The sequence below is a fragment of the Sinocyclocheilus anshuiensis genome, unplaced genomic scaffold (assembly GCF_001515605.1).
Source record: "Sinocyclocheilus anshuiensis isolate Anshui unplaced genomic scaffold, SAMN03320099.WGS_v1.1 scaffold322, whole genome shotgun sequence".
Taxonomy (NCBI): domain Eukaryota; kingdom Metazoa; phylum Chordata; class Actinopteri; order Cypriniformes; family Cyprinidae; genus Sinocyclocheilus; species Sinocyclocheilus anshuiensis.
In genome coordinates this window covers 490,902-497,895 of record NW_015542366.1, presented here as the reverse complement: position 1 = coordinate 497,895, position 6,994 = coordinate 490,902, and the positions used below count along the sequence as shown (strand labels likewise).

Here is a 6,994-nt window from a genome sequence, read left to right as displayed (position 1 = left end):
GATATAAACAGACATACGACACAAAGGAAGATGTTGCCAGAATCAATCTCCTTATGAAATGAACAAAGGAGAACAAGTCTGATGAAATATATAACTGATCTGCCTTTTATTATCGTTCACAGCATTGTAACCAAGAGGCACCACGTTCTCTGACACAGAGAGAGAAGCAGGCGCAGGTCCCCAGACTAGCACACATACACAGCTACTGTTAATCAAGGCATTTTAAGAAGTTCCCCCAGAACTTTAGACTTCATACAAGTCTTTCCTTTTAAGATATGAAAATACTATACTATCAAATAAAAAGTTAAAACTACTTTTAAAGTCTCTTCTGCTTGTACAAACAAGTAGATTATCAATGCAAATACAATCAGTTCAAAGCAAATGACATGATAATGTTAGTTACACTGACAAACAAACATGAAGTGAAATGCTCAAACTTCCACATTTATAAATGCTCGATGTAAACTGAAATCAATGGAACGAGAATTAAATCATACACGTGAGCAAGGCCAAAAATCATTACAGTATTATCGCACCAAAAACATAAACAAGTCACAAAATACAGCAGTGCATCTCTTCAATGAAATCTCCCTTTTCGGAAGAAAATGGTCACAAAAAATATATAATAAAATACACATTTTAGACACAAGTAGGACTTTCCACACAAATTAGTGCTTTGGGTCTGTAATACACATTTGTGACCCTGGACCACAAAACCAATGGTCACTTTCTGAATAAATAAGCTTTCCATTGATGTATGGTTTGTTAGGATATACAACTATTTGAAAATCTGGAATCTGAGGGTGCAAAAAAATCTAAATATTGAGAAAATCACCTTTAAAGTTGTCCAAATGAAGTTCTTAGCAATGCATATTATTAATCAGAAATTACGTTTTAATATATTTACAGTAGGAAATTTACTAAATATCTTCATGGAACATGATCTTTATGTAATATCCTAATGATTTTTGGCATAAAAGAAAAATCAATAATTTTGACCCATACAATGTATTTTTGGTTATTGCTACAAAAGTACCCCAGCGACTTGAGACTGGTTTTGTGGTCCAGGGTCACATTTAACAACTTGTTCATTTTTGAGGTTGACTACAACATATCTTTTCAATGTTCAGGTATCTTATCAAGAACCACAGTGAGCAAAGCTTTCTGGGTAAATCTCACAAAGAAAAGTCAAAGCCATACTAAACTCCCAAATCAAAAGATAAAAACACAGAATTATATTTTGCATAAAGAAAATTATTTCGAATAAAGAAAATCTATGTTTAGGACCAACACTTTTTGCAATGTGGCAAATAATCACATTTCATCACTGAAATTTTTTTTTTTATTAAATGTAAGACATCATCCTGGAAACAGTGATTTTGAAAAAAATCTATATAGAATTGAATATAAATAGAAAAGAATATAAATATATAATTAAAATTATATATAATTACATAAAATTAAAAAATAAGATATAAGGATGATATTTTTCACATTACAGTGAGCAACAGAGAACTGCAGAAAAGAATACAATAATAAAAAAAAATATGCACAAAATCTTAATGGTCTTAACAATAGCCTTCTTTTTCCTTTATGCAATAAATATTTTATTTTGATCTTTTGATTCTGGGCTGAAATATGACCCAGGCATTTTTTGTGAGACTCAGCCATCTAGGTTTTGTTACTGAACTGCTCTGACTTAAAAATCATACAGTGTCCAAAGCGTCACACCTATATTAATGTTATTTATTAATTTTGGTCCTCACTAGATCAATGGCAGTTTAGTTATATAACTGACCTGGTCTGGAAATGTCAGTGACTGGGCTTTATGTGCAGGACGAACCGGAGTTCTTGAGGAGCTTCGAGAGAAAGAGAGAGAGAGAGAGACAGAGATGGTGAAGATGCACAAAAAAGGTGTGAATGAGAGAGGCTGATCATCTCTCCCATTCTCTTCTTCCCTTCTCTTTTCTCTGCGTTACACTCTCTCGGAGCGCGATGGCTCTCTTCCTCTCACTTGTTTGGCTGTACCCTGCTGAATCTCTTGAGATGGAACTGTTGTGCTCTGGCTGAGATTCTAAGGCAATGTCACATTACATATCAAAATGTACAACATCTATACATTGTGCAGTTGTGAGCAGAGGGTGAGATGTGTGGATGAGATGTGGCGTGTGGCGGCTCTATAGAACAGTGGCCTCCATCACTATGGCTGGATCCTCTATGTCAGCTTTACTCTGGACCATCCGTAACTCCAGCTGGGCCGGGCTTGGTCTTCTACCAGGACCTGCCATCTCTGAAAATCTCAGATTAAACATAGGACAGGAACCGACTACATTCACAAGACTGCTGATAAGAGCAAAGAAGGGTTTTAATCACCAGCAAAGAGAAAGAGATAGAGAGAGAGAGAGAGAGAGAGAGGGGAAAACATTTCAATGAAACAAGCTTATTGTCACTCATTCATTTATATACACTACTGCTTAAGGTTTGGGGTCGGTAAGATCTTGTTTTTGATGTCTTTGATGTTTTTGAAAGAAGTCTTTCATGCTCACCAAGACTACATTTATTTGAACACAAATACATTAAAACTAGACAATATTGTGAAATATTATTACAATTTAAAATAACTGTTTTCTATTTTAATATTTTTTTAAAATGTAGTTTATTCCTGTAATGTAAACCTGAATTTTCAGCATCATTACTCCAGTCTTCAGTGTCACATGACCCTTCAGAAATCATTCTAATATGCTGATTTGCTGCACAACAAACATTTCTTATTATCATCATCAGTTGAAAACAGTTGTGCAGCTTAATATTTTTCTGGAAACATATTTTCAAGATTCCTTGATGACTATAAAGTTCAAAAGAAAAGTAATTATTTGAAATGGAAATATTTTGTAACATTATAAATGTCTTTACTGTCACTTTTGATCCAATTTAATGTGTTCTTGCTTAATAAAAGTATTAATTTCTTTACACAAAATCCTACAGACCCCAAACGGTATAGTATATACATAAAAAATGATAGTGATGCATGAAATACATGCTTAGACTTTTCAATGGCCATAACTGTTAACCAAACAAATGCATAAGTAAATATCCTATGTTTTGATTAAGATTTTATCATTTTAAGAGTTAAAAAATATTGAATATAAAATTCTATATTGAAATATTGAATTACAAAAAAGTTGTAAGTACTTTAAGTGTTTTTTCCCCCCAATTTTTAAATATTTAATGGATTTAATTACTTCATACTGTTGCAAAATACCTGAAAAACATCACACACTGCTTATTTATTTGTATTTTTGTTCTTTGTTTTATTATTGACTTAATTACTTAAAAAATAAAACAATGTTTACTTACATTAAAAATACTTGAAGGCTCATGTCATGGCTTTAATTTGTTAATGCTATATTGTTTAACCTTTTAAATACAAGAGTGTGTTCAGTAATATATTAGTTTTTGTTGTTGGTATCGCCTGATGCTGAAAATGTTGTATTGACAACCCTACACCATGCATATACATATCAAATAAACAACTTTTTGCTGTTGTTTTACCATGGGCATAAGATATAGTCCTCTGAATGACATGGTGCATGACGGAGAAAGTCTTCTCACATGCCGTCTGCGAAGAACAGAATAACAGTGAGAAAGAGATTTGATCAGCATTTTTTTTACTATGCTGCATGATTACTGTGATGCATTTATGACATATTGTTTTAATGTGCTGTACTTTGAGGTCTGTTGGGTAATGGTGAGTCCAGGCCAACAGCATAGCAGCAAATAGATCACCGGTCCCCACAAACACCGCGTCCACCTTCGGCACCTCTATTCGGATCCGCTGGGTCGTCCTTGTACCGTCCGGCATCACTGCAGAAACATGGCTACTTTATTCTGCATTCTTCACAAGAACTTATCATACATGAACCAGCCCTGATCTTTAAACACTAGGCTACACAATCCCATGTAGGCTGTTCAAATAAATATCTAAAAAATAAATATAAAAATATCTGAATTCATATGCATTCCAATAAGCTCTCATAATTGCGAATTTTGTCATTGGTCAAATCTGCACACAGTGCTATTATCTTTCACTGCTCAGCAGTCCGACATGTTTTTAAATTCATGACAAAGCAATTTTGAGCTGCACAGGAAGCACACACACTTACAAATGCGCTGACTGCCAAAAGACACCAGGAATCTGTCTCCGAGACGAGGGGGATTTGTTTACATTTTCAAAAGTTCCAACAAAATACAGACAACTGTCTCCAAAGGGTTCACAAAAATAATGATATAAAAATCATTATAAAAAATTATAATGATTTACATTACAGTAATAATAATAATAATATACTAGTAGATAAGATGATAATAATAAGGATAATGATTTTAAATGACTACTACTACTATTATTATTATTAATTCTATCTTTTAGTATATTATTAGATAATATTATAACAACAACAGCAACTTTAAAATATTATTTTTATTATTGTTCTTATATTTCTTATTATTATCAATAATAACTATAACAACAATTATAATCATTATTATTATTTACATAACAGTAATAATAATAAGAATATATTAGATAAGGTAAAAATAAAAGAATAATTTTAAAACATTATTGACAATAATAATAATTATTACATTACAACAACAATACATGTTTATTTTTATTGCTCTAATTGATAATAACATTTATTATTAATAATAATTATTATTATTTTAATTAAGAATATTTTACAATTATTTGTATTATCATTAATTTAATATTAGATAATAATAATAATAATAATAACAATTATATAGTAATAAATAATATCTAAAAGTAATATATATAATATATTATAAGATAATAACAATATATAAGATAATACTATTACAAATATTATTTTTATTACTGATAATATTACAACAATAAATATTTTTTTATTGCTCTCATTGATAACATTTATTATTAATAATAATAACAATTATTATTATTTTTAATCAACAATATTTTAGAAAATTATTTGTATTATTACTAATTTAATAATATAATACAGTAATATATTAATAATAATACAGTAATAAATAAATAATATATAATAAGATAATACTAATAAAAACATTAATTGTATTACTACTACTACTAATAATAATAATAATAAAAAATAACAATAAAATGTGGAAATTTGGTGTGTGTGTATCATTTGCTGCTAGTGCATCTAATTTATATTCAGACATTTATTTCTGCCTCCCATTTTTTTAAGGCTATTATGGGGCATGATGTATTTAAATTCACCTCAAAAGCATCTTTCTCTGTGCTGATATTCTTCCCTGTCAACAACCTGAAATAAAGAACATGGAGTTAGAAGAGTTGATTGCACATCAGTGTGATGTGAACAGCTGTGAGGCACTGAAGATTTATGGGTAAATCCACAGCTGACCACTAGAGGGAACTACAATATCACTCTTCTGTCATACTGAAGCAGGTGAGGGGCTAGACAGAGGTTTGACATTTGCAGCACAGAAACAGCCAATCACAGCCAATAACACACACAAAGCTGTTGAGAGGAGGTATTCTACTCACTCAGCCTCAAACTGGTTGGGTGTGATGATATCGGCCACAGGCACCACTTTATTCTTGTACACAGGATGAAGATTCTGAGGAACATACTGCAAAAGTCAAAGAGTACTATGAAAAATAAATGTCACCATTTTTCCGAATTCTATTTCCTACATAATGAACAGAATTGGTCAGAAGACAAAAAAAACTGAATGAGAGGAACAAGAACACAAGTTAACTTACCATTGAACCATGGTCACCTAAGACAGGGTCACAAACTGAGAAAAACAGAGTAAAACAAGTTATACTTTAATGTGCAAGGTTAATGTACACTAGCGTTCAAAAGTCTGGGGTCACGAAGAGTAAATGTTTTTAATGTTTTTAAAGGAAGTCTCTTATGCTCACCAAGGCTGCATTTATTTGATCACAAAACAAGAAATATTACAATTTTAAATATTACATAAAATGTAATTTATTCCTGTGATGCAAAGCTGAATTTTCAGCATCATTACTCCAGTCTTCAGTGTCATATGATCCTTCAGAAATCATTCTAATATGCTGATTTGCTGCTCAAGAAACATTTATTATTATTATCTTATTATCAACGTTGAAAACAGTTGTGCTGCTAAATATTTTAGTGGAAACTGATACATTTTGATTCTTTGATCAACAGTAAAGTTCAAAAGAACAGCATTTATTTGAAATAGAAATCTTTTGTGACATTATAAATGTCTTTACTGTCACTTTTGAGCAATGCAACGCATCCTGGCTGAATAAAAGTATTAACTGCTTTAAAACAATCTTACTGACCCCAATATTTTTGATGGCATTATTATATAAACACACTTGTAAAAATTTATAATGTACAAAATCTATACAGCTTTTGTTAACCTAGGACGAAAGAGACTGAAAAACACTCACCATATACAAGGTTAGGATTGGCCCTCTTCAGCTCTTGAACAATGTCAACCACCATCTCCAGAAACGATGTATCTCTAGTGTAACCTGCAGTAATAGAGAGAGAAGAGCTTTGATCAATACTTTGCTTTTCTTACCAGCATCTTACTCTTGATCTTTGACTCCATTCGTCCCAGATCAAAATGTTCCTTCTGCCTGGAGTACAAAAACTGACCACTCAGCACAAGCACGAGGATCAGTCTTGGGTCATTCTCATTCTTTGAGCCTGAGAATTTTAAAACCAGTAAGGTGGATACAATTTTTAAATGATACAGGCCACCTGTGGTTATTAGGGTTGGGCCGATAGACAATGCCATCATCCATCGCCGATGGCTGATAGACATTATGATGTTGAGCCGGTCAACTCTCCTTACTCGGTTTACTCCAAAACTGTGGAGATGACCTTGGACTTCAGGAGAAACCTCCCTGCACTCCCCCCACTCACCATCATGGACAGCACTGTGACTGCAGTGGAGTCATTCAGGTTCCTGG

At 32.1% G+C, this 6,994-nt stretch overlaps 1 pseudogene; it reads right to left on the bottom strand.

Moving 5' to 3' along the window:
- Positions 1-1,526: 1,526 nt before the first annotated feature.
- Positions 1,527-6,994, bottom strand: part of LOC107692121 (pyridoxal kinase-like) — a 19,908-nt pseudogene continuing 14,440 nt past the window's right edge.